General features: G+C 35.3%; 1 protein-coding gene and 1 long non-coding RNA gene across 26 annotated transcripts in view; one reads left to right on the forward strand and one right to left on the reverse strand.

The window, feature by feature from the left end:
• The first annotated feature begins 5,933 nt into the window (after positions 1 to 5,933).
• osa (trithorax group protein osa) overlaps positions 5,934 to 20,204 on the forward strand; it is a 183,120-nt gene continuing 168,849 nt past the window's right edge. For 16 of the 25 annotated variants that reach the window (XM_073990048.1, XM_073990192.1, XM_073990116.1 and 13 more), the window contains exons 1-2: positions 5,934 to 6,278; positions 7,264 to 7,724. The gene's annotated coding sequence lies outside the window, so the exon portion shown is untranslated. Of the gene's footprint in view, positions 6,912 to 7,263; positions 7,725 to 14,290; positions 14,686 to 20,204 lie in introns of those variants that run through there. The other 9 variants (XM_073990065.1, XM_073990136.1, XM_073990097.1 and 6 more) reach the window with 6 other exon arrangements.
• On the reverse strand, positions 14,320 to 15,166 carry LOC141405665 (uncharacterized). Its single transcript, XR_012413249.1, has 3 exons — positions 14,694 to 15,166; positions 14,547 to 14,627; positions 14,320 to 14,439 (listed from the first exon to the last, which is right to left on the reverse strand). It is a non-coding gene; the product is annotated as an uncharacterized lncRNA (long non-coding RNA).

The raw sequence follows: 20,204 nt of genomic DNA on the forward strand, positions 1-20,204 counted from the left end.
TTTGGGGTATAAATACCGGGGAAATGGCAATGACGCAGTAGTTGTGAATTTTATACCGAAGTGTAAACATCGACTAGTAAAGAAGTAAAGTAAAGCTGTGTACGTAGCTATAACAGTCAGCTCCGAATAAGTGTGATAAATTAAATAAAGCATTGTAGAAACGTAATCTGAAACGAACCCTGTTTTATTTGGTGCAAATCGTATCGGGAAATAAAACAACGTCTACACGGAGATTAGTTAAACCTAATTCCGTAACAATATTATAGTCTTTTGCAGGGTTAACCTTCTTTATGCGGATTTGTTTGACGTATATGTAATAGAATTGACATTTAAAACCCAGTGGGTTTGTTAAATCCGGTTATATATAAACGTACTATTTGTCTTGGTTGATTAAAGTCAACTTTGTGTTTCAAAGCAAATTTAATTTTCCGCCTTACAACTAGAATGATAATCAGCTCTTTTCGGTGTAGTACCTGTATTATTGTGCCATGGACATAACCCATAAATAGCTGTGTTCCTTTACTAACCTGAGGTTACCATTTTTACCATTTGTTACCATTTTTATGGGCTTGCCTTGAAAATAATGTACCGTTATAGGAGCGCGAACAATACGAGTCATGTCATTAATATTTTGAAATTTTGTGGGGGAGCTAACCGAGGGAGTTGACCGATACCCAACAAATGTTCAATGCCAAACATGAGTGCAAGTGATTTGACATATTATATGCTATTTACATTAGAGCTTTTTGCAGGGTTAACTTTCTTTATGAGGATTTGTTTGAAATATAAGCAATGCAATTGACATTTAAAAGCCAGTCGGTTTGTTAAATCCGGTTATATATAAACGGGGTATTACCAACTCTTTAGGCTAATAAAGGGCTGACTTCCGAAATGTCAGTTGCTTTGTGATAACAAGCGGTTTTTTAATGTACTCTGATGTTAGGGTTACATTTACGAAATCCACTCGATTTAAACTGTCAATTGCATTGCTCAAACGTCAAATGAAATCTCATCTGAAGTACATTGGATTTTTATTTGAAAATTTTGCCTGTTAGGCGAAGGTCATTTTAATTAATTTCTCGTTAGAGACGAGCTTACTGACCTCTTTCAAAATTTTCAAATAAAAATAAAAATCAGCTTGAGCCAGGCTGGGGTTCGAACCCACGTCCTTGAAAAACACATGGAAAAAAGTGTTGTCACGGCGTGTTAGTGTTCAGAACCAAACTCATAACTTTCAAAGGCTACGCTAAGCGTTTGTCATGAAAGCCATACAAAGATTTGAACAAAAAATTCAACTTTGTAAAAAAACAACTTGCATTTGAAAGAGGAAATAAGTTAGAGGATAGCGAAGCCGCCCCACAGTCGATGTGTCTGAGGAGCCTTCCTAAACCAAAGGCGAAACATGCATGTCACACAGTGGTGATTGTGTGGGTTAGTATCGTCGGCTTTCCTTTTTCAAAAAGTACATTGGATTTCATTTGACGTTTGTGCCAAGTTTACACTTGCGCTCCAAAATCCACTGGATTTCACGGATTCCTGGAATACACCCCGGTGTTTACATTTATTTTTTGGTTGATTTCAAACATATAATAATAATCAATGTAGATGCATATGCGCAGCTGATCGAACATGAATTTTCGTAATCTAGAAAGACTTGCAATTCTCTTTAAACTCTTTTTTCGTTTTTTTTTTTTTTTTTAAATTTGGACTAGTAGAAACTATCAGCTGGTTTATTGGCATCTGAATACGATGGCTGATATTTTGATTTTGACGTTTCTGCTGGAGTTTATGCAATTTCCGTCATTTTTCCGTTCCCGATTTTTTTAAAACATTACCATTAAAAAAGTACGGGAAAACAATAAAAAATAGCAATGTAATGCTTGGTTTACATTCGGCGTCGTTTCGTGATTTCGAAGGCGTTTCGTGATTTCGCGGGGAATCAAGCAAAATTTATCATGATTTCGCATACAAAAATGAAATCATCTCATTTCGTGATTTCAGCGAAATCAACATCGAAATCACAGTACAAATGATATACAACCCTGTTTTTGCCTAAAAAAGTACCAAAAGTTGCAACACTTTTCACGTATCACAATAAACAAGGTAGATGGTCAATTGCTGCAACAAAAAATTTTAGTATCAAAATTTGTAAACAATGTGAAAAAAATATTAAATTACTTTGTTACAATGCTATTTTTCATTGTGTTCCCGTACTTTTTAATGGTAATGTTAGAAAAAAAGAGCGAATTGTCAAAAATTGCTTCCCCATACAAATTTTTTAAAAAATACGGGATCGGAAATATTACGGAAATTGCGAAAACTCTAGCATAAATGTCAAAATCAACGTATCAGCTATCATATTAGATGCCAATGAACATGCTGGCTGCTAATTTCTACTAGGCTAATATTGTATGGCAGAAAACAGGAGAAGAGGGTGTTATTCGGCGCTAATTTTGTTTAAAGAGAAGTGCAAGTCTTGCAAGATTTCGGAGTATGGGACCGCATTTTAGAACTAAACGGAAAACTACTGCAAGTACTAATATTGTGCAGGTTCTGAGCACAATTTTTATCTATCAAAATTTATTATTATGATGTCTCAACGAGAAAATAATTTTTTTATTTTTTCATTTGTTAGTATTTAATACGATATATAGATAATTTTACTATAATTTTCCAAATAAAGTTGTAAAGTTCTATATTGTCGTATATTTTTGATGAATAATTCAATTTACAACAACTTGTTTTGAAAATTCATGTTCGATCAGCTGCGTATATGCATCCACCTTGATCATTGTGATATGTTTGAAATCAACAAAAAATAAGTGTAAACAACGGGGTGTATTTCAGGATTTCGTGAAATCCAGTGGATTTTGGGGCGCAAGTGTAAACTTGGCATAAGAATGTAATTTAATATATTTTTCATATTGTTTACAAATTTTGATACTAAAATTGTTTGTCGCACCAATTGAAAATATACATTGTTTGTTGTGATACGTGAAAAGTGTTGCAACTTTTGGTACTTTTTCAGGCAAAAACAGGGTTGTATGTCACGAGTACTGTGATTTCAATGTTGATTTCGCTGAAATCGCGAAATCAGATGATTTCATTTTTTTTTATTTTATTTTATTTCTTCATTTTGTAATGATAAGCCTGAGGGCCAATAACTTATTACAATATGCATAGCTTTGAAAATATACAGTTGTATTGGTATAATTATATATGTAAAATCTAAATTAATAATCTAAATGAAGACTAAAAAGTAATATATGGAAAATAACTCCCAGGAGAGAACTACTCCTAAAAAAAAAAAAAATTATACACGAATAATACTTCATATTGGAATAACTACTCCCAATTATACCCCATATCGGGGTTATATAAAGGTAAAATAATAGAAAAGCACTCCCAACAAAGACAATTGTGGTACCACAAATTTACGGTGATTCTTGGAATAAAACAAGTAATTTATTGCGAAATGAAGAAATGGTTAAATGTAAATTATTTGGTAAATCATTTTTGTACGCGAAATCATGATAAATTTAAGCTCTGTTCCAGAACTAAAAATCACAAAAAGCCTTCGAAATCACGAAACGACGCCGAATGTAAACCAAGCATTAACCAATGGAATTGACAGTTGAAATCGAGTGGACTTCGTTCATGTAAACCAAGCATAACATTTCATTTAAGGGTTGTTTACACCATCTATCAATGTCGTATGAGATGCCAAATTTTCTACCTGCGAATGTTGTACACATAGTGTAACCACTATGAAAATTTTCATCTATCAAAATGATTTGGCAACTCATATGTAAATTTTTCATTTAGGGAGCGCTCTATTTGATACGGCATTCTCGTATGTAAACATAAATTTATCAGCTGTTTTCTGACATTCTCAAACAAAAAATGAAAAACAAAATCTTTTAAAAAAGAAAATGGAAAGGTATGTATATTTAAATATTCAGTAAAGTAAATAAATGGCGTTTATAATGTTACTTTCAGATCGATTGGTCGAAAGAAGCAGTCTTTGAAATGATTGTTTGGTGGCAAAAACATAAATGCCTCTATAACTCCAAACACCAATTCTACCAATTCAGTTTCCTTCAACCAAAATTAAAATTTGCGCAAAATTGCAACTCAACAATAAATGTAAACAATGACAAAAACAGCTGTTTTTATATTTTTAGGTTATGTCATACGAAAATAACACTTGCAGGTATGAACGCACAAATTGAAAGTTGTATGGATGACGTCAATTTTGACAAACATAGAGAATGTCGAATGGGTGAAAGAAATGGCAGCTCATATGACATTGATAGATGGTGTAAACAGCCCTTTACTCTGGGTTTACAGATGACAGGACAGTTGTGTTTATTGCTCTGTTCCAGAACTGCAAGAATCTACTAATTTTTACTATTTTTACCGATAACATAAAACAAATTTATCGTTGTAAAAAATAGTAGCTTCTTGCATGTTCTGGAACAGACCATATATGTTGATTGTCAAAAACCCAAAACTTGCCTATGTGACGTAGGCGCCCAGACAACTGAAAAAACAGTTTGAAATTATGAATGAAAATCATCGATTTTTTATTTTTGTTTTCCATTCACATATTTTGTTATTGTTCATGATCTTTTGTTTTCAACACATTTCAATTATTAGGTGTGTACGATAACCCAATAATTTGTACAAATTCGTACAAATTTTTACTGAATGCTGTACGATAACAAAATTATCCAGCAAAAGAGAGCGAGTTTGGAGAGATTTTTGGAGAGTTTTGTGACTGAGAACTTGCAAATTTTTGCTGGGAAAATTTGTCCCGCAAAAATTTGCAAGTCGGATCAGCTGACTTCTAATCATCTGTTCAATGTAAACAACTCGAAATGTTAACATTTTTGACCAAGAAAATTTCACAATTGCACATTTTTTTAGATTCTAAAGCGTTGTGGATAGGATTAAAGCATTAAATAAGTAAACTGCAATTTTAAAAATTATGTTTTTGTTCCGTTTGGTTTAAAATATCAAAAGAAACAAAAACAAATGTCATACATTTTCGGAAACAGCTGACTTTCTTGCAAGTTTTTGCAAAATGCTGTTCGATAACTTTCTGCAATTTTTCTTGATTGAGAGAGTAAAATTCACTAAGAGAGGTTGCTGGAACTGACTGAGTAATTATTGCTGGGAAAGTTATCGTACACACCTATTATCTCACTTATATTTACAAAAATGTCAAAAATTTGTTAACCCTACTGTGTGTGAAAACATGAGGTCTTTTCCAGAACCTGCAAGAAGCTACTATTTGTTATTACGATAACATGTTTCCTCTATGTTATCGAAAAAAAAAAATAGTAGAAATTAGTAGATTCTTGCAGTACTGGTACAGACCAAAAATTAATAGAAATTTAAGGCCCATACCTATATACGGACGTATACCCAGGGCGTGTGTGGTGAAAAAAGTAGAACACATGTATTCTTATGAAAACTACCGAAATACGTCGAGCGTATATTTTTTGTAAGTTGAAAAAGTTTAACTTTGACAGAACGTTATTGTTTGTATGTGTGTGTGTTTTGTATTTTAAAAACAAAAGCCCAACAAAACAAGAAATACAATTCATTGCAAAGGAAAATTATTTGTTTTACGAATGAAAACATTTAAGTAAGTTTCGGTCGCGGATTTTGTGTTTTAAATGTGATTTGGAACTCAACGTATTTGGGTAATACGGACGCACAGAGATCGTTGTTTTGTGAAATATTTGTGTACGTCCCAAAACCAAAACTCCTTGCATTTGTGTTTTTTTTTTAATTTGATTAATTTAGCTTGGCACAATTTCTTGTTCTTACAACTTTTCCGTCCTCATTGAAGGTGGGTCATTATTTCAAGTAACCAAACTGCTTCGGGTAACTACTTCCGTCAATATAATATGGTTGTCTCACTCACACTCGTGTCGATTTTTTTGACAGACAGAGTCAAATAATAGGTTGTTTGTGTGTAACGCGAAGCTCACTAAAATGGAGTCATTTGTCGTTGTGCAAAATTAATTAAAATTTTCAATAAAATACATTAAGAAAAGTGAAAAATAAGTGATAAAGTTCAAGCAAAAGCCTATGCCTAACAAATCCAATAAAAGTTTATTTACAAATTGCATAATTGCGCTGTAAAATTCAGCAGAGGAAAAACCAAAGCGAATTTTCATTTGTCGCAAGGCAACAACTTATATTCGTGTCCGAAAGCGAAGCTAGCCAGTGTAGATGGTTGCTAAAGTCAACTAAATCCGCAAACGGTTCGTGCATTCAGTGGATATTTAGATATAGAAAATAAAAAATATTAAAATTGTAAAAAAATAATTGTGTAATAGAGAAAAGTGGCTAATCAGAGCTGTTTCAGCGTTTGTGTTTAAGTGGAAACTACGTTGGCTGGCAGGCAGAGTTCCATGGGCGAATAAAGTGTAGAACAAAATTCAGTGGAAATATGGATACAAAATATTCACTTTTTTACTAAAATACCAACTAATGACCAAAGTAGTGGACGCAAATTGAATTTAATTGTCTACAGTGTTTCTTGGCTATTTTAATTTCAGAAGAAAAAAAGAAAATGTTGATAAAAACCAATTGAGTAATTCATGTATCCATAAATTTGTGTATATTAATTGTCTGTAGCTCACTCTCATCGTCGTTCCTTGTTGCCTCCTTGTGAACGTCATCGTGTCGGTAGGTCGCCACCTTCCAGTCAAACACACACAGAATTGGTGCCACATTGGGACGGCGTTAGAACTCCTGCATGTTGTTTTTGTCATCCCAAAAGAAGCGACCCGTCCTAGCGTAGCGGTTTCACCCTTTGAACTATTGCCCATTATACCATGATTGTGGATTATTTGGCCTGCTGTATTGATTGTTATTAAAAAACAATCTTCTGTGTAAATAAAAAAGTAGATTATAGCACTAACAACAACGTCAATAAATAATAATAACGTGCTATTCTGCAAATGTAATGTGCATTTAATGCAGCAGCGGCCGCGAAACAAGTTTTGTTGTCTTTTTCTGTTGGGCATTTCCATTTCCACCAGATAACAACAACAAAAACAACAATAACTTCAAACATTAACAAGAAATCGGCATTAAAAGTTGTAATAGATTAAAGTGAAACGAAAAACAGAAGAAAAAAGCAACAACGAAAACACATTTATTTTGCCATGTTCTCATTCCATCCATTTTTCACTTTAATCTATTATAACCATCGCACTATTGTCATCTCTTTCTAATTCACAGCGACTAAACGTAAACAAGACAAAGACCTCCTGAGTGTATAACAAATGATTTCGTGTATGTGTGTGTGTGTGCAAAAAATGTTAAAGGTATAAACGAACGTTAAAAACAAAAGAAAACAAAACAAGAAGTAACAAAAAAGAAATACATTGAAAGAAAAATAACAACGAAACAAACAAATGAAATGAAAGAAACCCTTCTCTCTCAACTAAAAAAGTAGTATACGCAAGTGAAAAAAGAAGCACTGAGAAAAATAATATTAAATGATGCAGCAGTAACAACAAATATAAAAAAGAAAACAAAAAAAATTGTCTAAAGCACCATTGCAAATTATCACGGAATATAAAACAAACATAGAAAATTATCCACCTTGCATTTGCTTATGTTGCATTCATGTTATGGTGGAGTACTCCTTCTTCCATTCGTCTTTGCTAAACACACTTTTGCTGTAATGATTTGAATGTGTAAGTCCCTTCTGAATTGAATATTTGTACTCTTTTTATTTTATTACTAATTTTTTTATAAATTTTATTCTGTAGTTTATCTTCTTCTTTCACATTTGCTTTAGTTGTGTTGCTATAGGTTGGAATTGTACAATACCTAAAATAGGGTTGCCACGTCTATTTACAAAAATAATGGAGGAGTTGTATATAGGGGTCCAGTAAGAGTACTATTCACTATTTGGGACTTAGGACGTTTCCCAAAAACATGGGATATTTGGACAAGTTAATGTATGCTTAACTCTAGTTTAGTGAAAATCCGACTTGGAAAGGTTATTATGTTAGCCGGTAATGGATCTTTCAATGTGAATAGGTGTTTTCGGCTCAGTTGAAATGGCTTAACCCGATTTTTGTACATGGGGCAGGTAGGTTTCATGTTTTGTATGAGTAGATCAATTAATATTTAATATTGCACTTGTTTAAGTTTAAGATTCCACTTGTGTTTAGGTCTGATTTACACTTGGTCCTCAAACAAGTACTTCTGGCAAGTTCTTCAATTATTTGACAGAAATTCTATGGAATTGACAACTTAAATGACAATTATTTTATAGAATCTGTTAGATGTAAAGCAGCATTAAGATTAACATGCCATCATTGCCAACCCTGTCATATAAATGGTTCAAACTTTGTATATCACAAATTTGCTTACATGAGGCTTTTCCTGAACATGGTGTCCTGATTCCGATTACCAACTACCCCAAGACACGTGCCCGCGAGGCACTTCTTTTTGCGATAAGATCAGATGTAGAAACAAGGTCCTCAGGTCGCTGGCCGGCAGTTCTTAGGGTGCTGACGATGAAATCATGGTGACGTCTCGTGGTATATTTTGCAGCTCTATACAATGGAAGTATATTCAAACTGCTACAGGTTGCCCCTTATGATACCAGAGAACCACGTTAATAAGGGGTCAAATATTCTGCCAATTCATCAGCTGCTATCGTCACGAGCATCTCTCCCGCAATCTTGTGGACATGCTTCCCCCGCCATGGCATGTCAGGAAAGATCTTCATGATCCGGAAAGAGAGATGCAATTGTGCATGCAGAAAAAGGATATAGTGTACACTAATCGCAAACGCAGCAAACGCGAGTGATTTTGCCACAGTTATGATAGTGGACACCTCAATCCGTATTCGACCTGAATTGACAGCACGATACCAAACATATTCCCTTTATGTAGACTAGTATCACATGATGCGCTTGTATCTATTTAATTACCCAGCTAAAACCACTCGTCTGTCTCTCGATTTTTATGGAAGCCGCCGATCCAGGCTGCAGAATTTTTGAGTTCGTGCACAGAGGAACCAGAACAAGACAACGTAAAGTGTAGTCCTCGTGGTACCAATTACAACAATATATTTTAATGGAGAGCCTGTATCCCCGAATTACAGTTTCTCATACAAATATTCAAATATTGGGACCCTTTATATGGATATCGGGATATGAAGGCTTTGATTTTTCGAGTGCATTTCCCTCCAAGTGGGAAATCGAAGCATTCAACTACGGAACAACTGTATTGCCCTAAGTTTGGTTTATGATAACCTAAACTTTGCCCGACATTTAAATATTTCTGGCTGCTGAACAACTCACTAACTCGAAACATGTTCTCTTTCTCAATCCCACGACAGCGGGCTCTTTGTATCGGATAGAGCAGAAACCAAAATTGTTTCGGCCAGCGGCTGCCAGCCTAGCATCAAACCTGTGCTGCTTCAACAACAATATTCTCTTTCAAATTAACATTCTTAAAATTGCCTGAAGAATAATATCTTCAGTGGTGTCTTCCCATTATCTTTTGATCGTCATCGACAAACTTCTTCTTCTCAGCAGGCTACTGCTCTTCAAAAAATCGTATCTTCTTCACAACCACAGGCTGTGAGTGCGGTATGGTGGGGACTATCAGTCCGTGCCAGCGTTCAAACCGTGGCAGAGGTACTGGGCCTATTCTCCTTGGCTTTCTGGACTAGGACAGCTGCATAGGAGGTCGATGGGATGACAACTTGACCACCATTGTCTTCGGCGAAGGTTGGAAATTCCTAAACCTGATTTTCCCCCGCTTTACCTTTGCCTTCGTCAATTTTTCTACTTTACGGATGTCATTTGGTAAAGGGGCTCTTTAGACTTTTTCATTACATTCTTCGGCTTCAGAGCAGAGATTAACTCCGCCTTTTCTGCTTGGGGTAGTAGGTTTCGTCAATTCTACTTTATTGCCTTGTGCAACTAAAGGGGCTGGATGGAAGATCTTGTCCTCCTCTCGAAAATTCTTTGTTTCTGATAAAGAAGACCTCCTTCTCAGTATGCAAATTATGTACCCACGAATTTGAGAAGATATACAACAGCACTTTGATAGTGCTTTGTATCTTTGACTTTTCTGGCAGAACTGTCCTTGGGTCATTGGCCAGTGTTGAAGTCTCCGTGGATTACCCATCATCGGCCATTGATCATCTTCCCTGGTAGACTTGGCCGAGATCACCGTTGAGTCCAGTTCGACTTCAGTTAGGGTCAGATTGAGCAGCAAGCATGTCCTCCGGGGGTATGTCCTGGTTCTGCTCTTTTGGAATAAGTCTTTCCAATTGTTCGAGGAGTTCCCTGTTTTGTTGTTCTAAGCCATCTTCAATAGTTTTAAGAGACCCGTGAATGTCGTCCCCGCAAATAACTTCGTTCCTGAGTGCCGTAGACCGGTTTGCACCAATCTTGGCTATATCGTTGTCCTTTGAGATTGTCGGTTCGTCATCTTTCCTATTTTTAATATTTGGTGCACTTGTAAGCAGTTATGTACGGCTATAGGTGCCAAGGCATACACACCAAAAACAGCCGGATCACAATCGCTTGATCTCGACGACACATGACTTGTGGTCTCACCAACGCTTGCCGCCGTTACTGGGTTATTAAGTTCCTTTACCGAAGCTTTATTCCGTTTATTTTTCTGCTTTATTGTAGTTGTTTATTTTATGGGAACTATCCTGATCCATTTCTGGTCCACGGGGGATCCGAAGGATCCGCAGAGTGCAGAGGAGCAGACATCTATTATATACCTATTATGTACTCTTCTTTAGATTCCATTTCTTTAAATCCAGCAAACTGAGAGTTAAAGAGATCCCCAAGGTTGAAGATACATGTTAGATTAAGTCTGTCGGAGGCTACCCTCAGACAGTTCTGATTCCAATGTCCCGAAAACCCTCTTCCCATCTACCACCCGGGATGACGCGCCCAGTAGGAGGAAATGCATCTCCTTGAATTGCATTGCAGCTCGGCATATACAATCTCTAGTTAGAAAAGACATCACGACTATCTATTTTTCACCCGGATCTATTTTTAATCTTTCTAGAATTAGGCGTGAAGTGCGGAACAGGCCTAAGTTTGATTTGGCAGGATTAAAACTGCACGTTAAAGCCCTATTTCTTTTGGTAAAAACTTCAAAACAATTACAGAAGGTTCCTTAACAGAATTTAGGACCAAAATTTAGAACGTATGTAAGGGAGGTACTATTTTGAGTGGTTCATTTTCGAACCCTGTCTATGTACAAACATTATGATATGCAAAGATTGGCCCAGATCGGGTGTTATCGTACACATAACTCAGCCAATTTTAGTTCGTTTACATATAACCAGAATTAAGAAAGGCACTGGATTTCAAATTTCAATTTCATTGTGTGTACTTGATTTAGCAGATACAGAGGATTTAAGCTGTTATTTTCATACAATATGTATATGTCAAATAAATCCAGATAAATATAAGTGCATCGTCTAAAAGGGTCCAAAGGGCCCCTACTTATCACTATCAAAACATTATTGACTTATTGTAAAGTACAGGTAATTGTCGTTCGGAACAAAATTTGCCGTTCAAAATGAACAACCTGATGTGTTTTGTGTGTAGAGGACCAACTTAAACCGCGTTTTTCTCGAAATGGCATTTCAAAGTCGGTGCCAACGATAGCTCAAAAACGAATGGACCGACCTACATATATTTTGATATTTAAATATATAAAACGCTTGTCTTCAAGCGAGACAGATTTTTAAAAAATGTTTGACCTAATTTTAGCAAAAAAAAAAAGACAAATTTTATTCGAATTTTTAAGCTAGACACATCAGAATTTTTTAATTCTGTTTCGCTTAAGGACAAGATTACTAGGTTCATAATATGCCCACAAAAATAAATGTAGATCAGCCCATTCGTTTCGAGTTATCGTTGGTACCGCAAAACGTTTTTACAAAAAAGGGTTTCGCAGGTAGCCATTTACAACAAAAATATGCAACATTTTTCAACAACAAAAATTCCAAAAGTAGTTTAAGACATGCTCTTTCAGATGAAAGAAATATCTAAATAAAAATATTTTCAGTTTCTTAAAAAATTCATGAAAAATTAGTAGAACCGATTTGGTCCACTATATCGAAGTGGCCCATTTTTGGTCGCATCAAATTATATTCACCTGTAATATCGTTCTTAAGATAAACCGTAAATAATTAAAAAATTAAGCTACAGTGTTTTATTTATAAATGCACTAAAATATAGAAAACATTGTTCACTTAGCACCAAGTAGTATATTCTTCTTCATGGAATCTCTCATATAAAACGCTTGCCATTTAATTTTGTCACAATTTTTAATTTAAATGCAAGCGTTTTTGTGAGAGATTCCATGAAGAAGAATATACTACTTGATGCTCCCCCACAAAAGTTCCAATATGGACTCAATCGGCCTACTTCTTCGGGTACCTCCCACACAAAACTTCGAAAAGTTCAGTTTAGGACCTGCTCTCGAATCGCTTTGATTTTTGTTGTAGCAACTTGTATTCACTGTCCTTTATACGACGGTACAAGTTTCATCAGGGGTGGACAATTTTATAGAATTGTTTTTAATGGTGTCAGGTAGATTTTAGTCAACGCACCAATGTGCTATCTTTACACATAACAGATGTCGGCCATAAATAGAAAGGGTCGGTAATAAAATAGTGTATGTTTCTTATCACCCGCAACACAGTGTGTGCGTGGTGTGCATGATGTATTTATGTACACAGCGTACATTACTAAATGTATTGTCTGTGTGTGTTAGTTTTAAGAGTTGTAAATATTTTGTAGAATAGTAAATAAAATTTGAGTTTTTTTCGAACCATCGAAGAACACACATCACCCGCGTGTTTTCGTTCTTGGGTTTTTTTCCTTAGGTTTTCTTGGGCTGCATTGTAGTGATGAGGCTAGGAGTCGCCTCATCAAGGGGCAAGTCCATACTTCCTGAGAAAATAGCCAGAAAGGTGCAAAAAAAAAAAACACCTATGACACCGTGTGTAGTGGTTGGAGCGCAAGATAACTCCCGAACGGATCTACCGATTCAGTCCAAAATGTGGCCTTCGTAATATTTTGTCCAAACTTGTGCAAAAGTTCAAAAATATTCGGAGAAATTGTGCGCACGATAACTCTTGATGGGAGTGACCGATTTGGTCCATACTTTAAACATCCTTATATATCTACCAGATATATATCAGGTTCGAATATGGACTATATTTGTCCACTCCTTCGGGTACCTCCCACACAAAAGTTTGGATAAATTCACTTTTAGACCCGCTCTCGAATCACTTTGATCTTTTTTTTTTTTTGAAGCAACTTGCATTCACTGCCTCATTTACGACAGTAAAAGCTTTTTTTCAGAGGCAAGTCTATACTTCTTGAGAAAAAAGCCCGAAAATTGTAAAAAACCCCTATGGCACCATATCTAGTGGATGGAGAGCTCGAACCAAATACTTCGTTCGAATATTAGATGGAAGTCGAATGTGGTGCTTGTAGGTCAAAAGTTCGAAAATATTCCCTAAAATGGTAAGCGCGATATCCTATAGACCTAGCCACCGATTTGGTCCAAACTTTTGATTTCCAAATATTGTTGAAACTTAGTTCATGTTCAAATTTGGGCCCTATCTTTCCAATCCACACAAATGTTCAACATTTTTGTTTGGTTAACGGTCTGTTCGAGGATCCTTTGGACATTTTTACCGGAAATTTTCCTAGTGGTCCTGTTTACATCGATATTATGTTTTTCGTAGGATAGTATGGTAAAAAGGCCCTATCTATCGATACCTATCTCCACAAATTTTTGAGCTTTAATCCTATCCATATTTTTGTCGGTTCATACGCCCAAAATTTTGAAAACCTTAATACATAAGTTTTTTGGCAAAAAAAAAGTGTTTCAATCCACACGGGCTAAGGGTATATCCTTGTCGACTGATACTTTTTTACTTGTTAAGTACCCTAATGAATCTTAGTCCCAAGAAATTCACAAAATCGGGGTAAATGGGGTGAACTAAATGCTTTAGGCGTGAAGTGAGATATGAAGTGTATCTCAGAACATACCCGATAAACTTTATATACATCAGTATATATTTTAAATATGTAATACTTTCGAAAGTTTAGTAACAAACATTACATTTAAATCAAATATACTACGCTTCGAATACAACTCTGTGTTACAATAGTCTGACGACTGGTTGGTTGACTACAACGAATGAAGACCAAAAAGAGAATAAATGAAAATAAAAAGTGTTCACAGCACAGAGAAAAGGAAAATTGACAGACTGCTGACGTTTGGTTGGTTGGATTGTGGCAGCAGCAGCAGCAGGCACAGCAGCACCAAAAGAGTTTCATTTTGAGAGATCCAAAGTAAAAAGTCCGGGAATAGTCAGTCAGTCGTTCGTTTGTGCTGTGTTTTTGTGTAAATTTAAAAAGAGAAATTATAATTAAGACGAAGCAATAAATAATTATGGAAAAATACACATATTTTAGGAAAATTTTAAGTGATTAGTTTACCATTTAAAAAAGAAAGTCGTGAAAAGAAGAAGAGATAATTTAATAAATTGTGTTTATCGGCTAGAACCAAAATTCGCATTGCTGCAACAAACAAAAAAAAAAAACAAATGGCAATGGCAGTTTTGTACAAAAAATAAGTGTACGTACCTAACTACTCTTCACACAATCTACGTTTGTTCGTACCCCACTAGGCAGCACTTGGTTTGGAAATCCACATATAAATATACAAGTGAGAGTGTCACAGCCGACTCGTGGTGTGTCATTGTCGGTCGGTTGGTTGATCGGCGGCTGACGACGACGTTGAATGTTTGAAAACAATGAATGTGACAGAGTCAACCAGAGAGTGTGATGTGATAGTTTGCCTGTGTTCTCCTGTGTGTGTGTGCCTTTTTAATCGTTGTTTCTTTTGGTGTATTCTTCGTTGTATCTTTCGTATGTTGTTTTTCGTTTGTTTAGTGGTTGGCATCATATTGTATTTGAGTCAGTTGTTTCTGCTATTTTTTCATTTGTTCATTCTTCTTCTTCTTATTTGCCAGTATTTGTTGTTATTATTGTTATTGAACACAATTTTATTTCTCGTATTGTGTTTTGTTATGTATTCCTTTCTCTCTTCTATCGTTTTCTTGTTATTTTGTACATGGTACGTTGTGTGTTTATTGTTCGTTATCTTGATTTTTGCCTTTGCCTGGCATTCGTAGATTGCTGCTTCGGTTGAATTGTACGAGTGTGTGTGTGTATATGAGCGGATTACTTTTGCGGGTCGTTTAACTAAAAGAAGAATGAGCAAATGGATGGTGATTGCTTGCTTGTTCGTTGTTTCGTACGTCTTTCGTAAGGAGGATGGCATGGTTGGCTGCTGTAATTTGAAATTTTAATGATTGAGAAGCCAATGGTGCTGCTGTGCTATGATGATGTTGGAGGGAGAATAAATTTTTTTTTGTATTTTTATTGTTTACCGTCAAGAGCAGGCTTTTATAATAAAACTTGGTTTTTATTATTGTTTAGTTTTATTTATGATCTTGTAGAAACTCAGTTTCCCCCCTTGCTCTTGTCGAATGGTTCATAGATGAGGGACTTTTGGAATATGGGAAAGTCTTTGATTTTTGTCCGAAAAACAAATTGTCTTACCTTGTCATTATCAACAATAACACTTTTTTCTCTCACTATCTCCCTTCTTTCATATTCTTCTGTTTGTATTTGGTCTTTTTCAATCTGTGTCTAGCTTTTGCTTATCGTTAGTTTTTCAAGCTTTTCTTCGTTGTCAATTGCTGCTGTTGTTGTTGATTTTTAATGTTGGTGGTACTTCTTCTGTCGCTGCTGCTGTTGTAAATGATTTCTGCAGCAGCAAGCTTTTGTTGCTGCTACTGCTGTCACTGCTTCCTGTGGTGGTTCTTTGCTATTTTTCTGTCATTGCTATTTTATTATCGTTACGATTTTCTATATATCTACTGTTGTTGTATCCTATCCTTTTGTTGTTGTTGTTCTTGTTCGTTCATTTGTTTTGTAAATACATTTATATGCCTTTTTTATTATTCCTTGTTGTTATTGTATTCTACTCTACTACTACATAACTACCTACACTGGTAAATATGCTGCTGCTCCGCTCGTTCCGGGTGTTGGCAATTAAAAGTGTATCTACTCTCATATCTTTATTCATTATGGCCATTGATGATAGTGCCGATAAATGAGGGGATTTATGCGGATGGATATTTAATTGAATGAATACCTATTTCATAGAACGTTGAAGGAGGGAGGTATGGATTAAGTTTGCCAGAAGTTGGAAACTTTCTAACAACATTTAGGTATTGATTTTTGATTGCATACTTTCATTCAAGGGAAATTCAACAAAAAAATCTAATTAAAGAGGAGACTTAAATTTATTACAATAGGCATCGAAACGGGTGGTAACGTTATGCGATTTTATCTCAGCATCGAAACTAAAAATATCAAAGTTGAGAAAACTCGGTAATTAGTGGACCTTTTGTGTTTGTTATGGAACAAGTTTCGTTTAGGGACACCTTTCGGATAGGGTAGAAATTGTTTACCATAGGTAGTCCTTGGGACCCTGATCACAACAATGTATATTTTTCCCGGGGGAAGTCCACATTTCTCTATATATATGTGTCTTGACATTTCGGAAATGTCTTATTTTAACATTATCACCACTACTTTGTTTATGGGCAACTCTCGGATCGGGCTGGTACCCTGATCACAACGATATAGGTATAGCTTTTCCGGGGAAGTACATACTTCCCGTGATATGGGTCTTGACATTTTGCTATTTTTACTTGGGTATGTATCATTTTAACTCTTGTGGAGAGTACTTTTTACTCGCGTATCCAACTTTTGCACTTGTCGACATGAGAAGGTCTTGAAACCCCGGCGTAGGCCGTCTACTTAAAGAAAACAGCATTTTAATGTAATTCTTGTTCGCGCAGCTGACTTTTGCACCTGTCCATAGGAGAAAGTCTTAAATCCCCGGTCGAAGGCCATCATCGTAAAAAACACTTATTTTTGTTGTCATCTTTTAAATGTTAACGTATACAATGAACGCAAAGAAACGAAACGATTCCCGTACTATTCACACAGAGTCACAAACTTTTCATTATTTCCGAATCGTTTCGTTCTCAAAACAAAATAAAACCACATACTTTTCAACTGAAGAAGAACAAAACTTTACCATTGTTGAAATCTACTTCGTCTATGCTTTCCCGAGTCGTTTCATTCACGAGCGAATCAAAATGAATCGTTTGCAAACGTGTGCTGTGCGATATTATCAATGACACATTCAGGCACACACACACACATTTGATCCCAGCAAAATTTATTTGAAGTTGTTCCTTGTGAAGTAGTGATTGAATAGCTTTTTTGAAGCAGTCCACGCAGAGTCATGAAAAATGCAGTCCGTTCTTCACATTTTGACAATGTCCGATTTGAATCCATTTCATAAATTTTTCACATTTTAGAAATTTCAAAATTTTGCAAAAAAAAAACTTAAAAAGACAAAGAACTTAATTTGTTTCTTGTTAATTATAATAACAGCAATATGTTTGCATCCATAAAAAGTAATTTGTATAAAAAAATAATAAAAGTGATTTCGAACTACATCTTTGTTTGTAGCCAAAGAAGTAGTTGAATCATATGTTGTTGTGATTTATTCACTACAAAGAACTAATGCAAAATGTGTGCTTAAGAAGTAAATTAGACAGTATCCTCACTGCACCATGCCCTTGTAAAAATCATGACTTCTTTCACGTAAAAAGATGTAGTCCGGAATCACTTGCATTCATGATTTAACTACTTCTTTGGCTACAAACATTTTGCTGGGATTGCTTAACAACCCTATAAGGGGTAGTTTACACTATATGTAAATGTCATATAACATGAAATTTTCCATCGTTATATTTTCGCTAATATGTGCAACATTGCCTGCGTGGGTAGATATGGAATGTTTTTATTTCGTGTCATATGACATTGATATACCTATAGTGTAAACTACCTCTAAGCTAGCATCAACATACTTGGATATACTGCTGTGGATGTTTCAATCAACCACCAAACGTTTGCAGTGTGTATTGTGCGGTTTCGTTTTCTTGTGAAGTTGAGAACTTTTTATTTTTCGTTTTGTTTTGTTCGCACTCACGAATGTAAACAAAACGAAACTAAACAGCGAGTTCGGTCAACTTGGTTTATATTTCGTTTTGTTATGTTCTTATGGAAAATACGAAACGAAACGTTTGCAAACGTTTCATAAAGTTTTTTTTTTTGTACACTGGACGTATAATAATTTAGGCGTAAATGTCGTTTAGTAGCACCTTTGTGAGCTTTCAAGTAAAACATTTCCGATAAAGTCAGACAGACCTCTGGGAAATATGGACGTACAAAAAAAAAAAAAGAAAAAGGTAACTGCAATAATAGTCGGCACTTTAAGGATTTGTCCTACTTCAATCTTTCGTCATTCCGAGTCTTATTTGCTTAGAAAATTTGTGTACTTTCCGATGATATTAAAAAAATTGAAATATTTCTTAAAAAAACTTTAGAAAAATGTGAATTTAGTAAAATAGTTTTGCTCGTAGTCGGCACCATTTTCCAGTTATCGGCATGACATGTTCCAGTTGACACTATGTTTGAAGACTTTTTAAGGTTATATTCAAATTTAATTGCAGTAATTTTTAGTTATTTAAGTTCAAATACAAAATATGCCGATTACTGGATCAGGATAACAAGGATTACCTGCGATCAACTAATTTAAACAGATCCAGAGTAAAGCCGAAAACATAATAAACACATAACGATACTCTGCGTTGATGTGAATTTTGCCATGTGGTTCTTTTTATATCAAACGCTTATTCCGTTTTCAGCTTAATGCTCGTAAATTGAAACAGTTTTAAGATATGTATATGGACTTCTCCATGGAAAACGATATATCATTGTGATGAGGGTACCAATTACTATGGGTAATCCTTGGTACAAAACGACACTTTTTTTCCATGTGGAGATAAAGTGTTGGATCCGTTAGTGAACAAATTGTGCTCACTCTCTTTGGTGAAGCAACCGAAAACGCCAAGAAGTTTACGGTTATATTCAGTTTAAAATATGGAATTGGATCGGTTGTTGTTATACTGTTATACTTTTATTAATTTATTTTGTTTTTTCAAAATAGTCTGGCTTAATCCCATTGTTGTTGTTTTAATATTTTAAAACAACTATTTTATTAGTGGAAAAGATTTGGCATTGTTCGCCAAGGGGTAAGGCAGGGAATACTATAGTTTCGATCCACGCCACTGGATCTCATCAGTTCCCTTGTTTCTTGTTTGTGGATATTAAAACAACAACAATGGGATTAAGCCAGACTATTTTGAAAAAACAAAATTGCAAACGCTATCCCAATAAAAAAACGCCACAATGCTTCAAATTGAAGACACTGGCACGGCGTGTGTTGTTTTTGCTGTAAAGCAGACCAACCAAATTTTGGTGTGTGCATTCGTCAAAATTCGACGAGACATACAAGTGGAAGAGGTTTGAATTGTTTCGCAGACACTTTCGTCGGAGTTGTATGAGGTTGTCAAGGAAAAACTTCTCATTGAACTTTTTTCTTTGCTTACCTTTATACTTCGAGCTGACGATTGATGTTTGGGTATAAAAAGTTTCTTGTTGAAGAAGTTATTGAAAAATAACTTCGGTGGAGAATATCCACAAACAAGAAACAAGGGAACTGATGAGATCCAGTGGCGTGGATCGAAACTATAGTATTCCCTGCCTTACCCCTTGGCGAACAATGCCAAATCTTTTCCACTAATAAAATAGTTGTTTTAAAATATTAAAACAACAACAATGGGATTAAGCCAGACTATTTTGAATCCCAATAAAAAAACGCCACAATGCTTTATTAATTTATAATTAATTTATTTAATTACTTCGTAGCAAACCGAAGGGCCATACTTGGTTACACAATACAACATTAACTTATTCTCCTCTGAAACCTTGCCTAACCTTACACAATAAAGTGTACATACAACTATATTTAAAAAAGTGAATTCATTCACACACAGTTATTCGTTATGATTCTTCTATTTTCAACTACAGTCATTGGCTGAGGGTTTAGATATCGGTGACATGGAATCTCTCCATCTCCAATGTTCAAACTGCAACTTTTAA

This window comes from Musca autumnalis, unplaced genomic scaffold (assembly GCF_047663935.1).
Source record: "Musca autumnalis isolate F117 unplaced genomic scaffold, ASM4766393v1 scaffold_1, whole genome shotgun sequence".
Lineage (NCBI taxonomy): Eukaryota > Metazoa > Arthropoda > Insecta > Diptera > Muscidae > Musca > Musca autumnalis.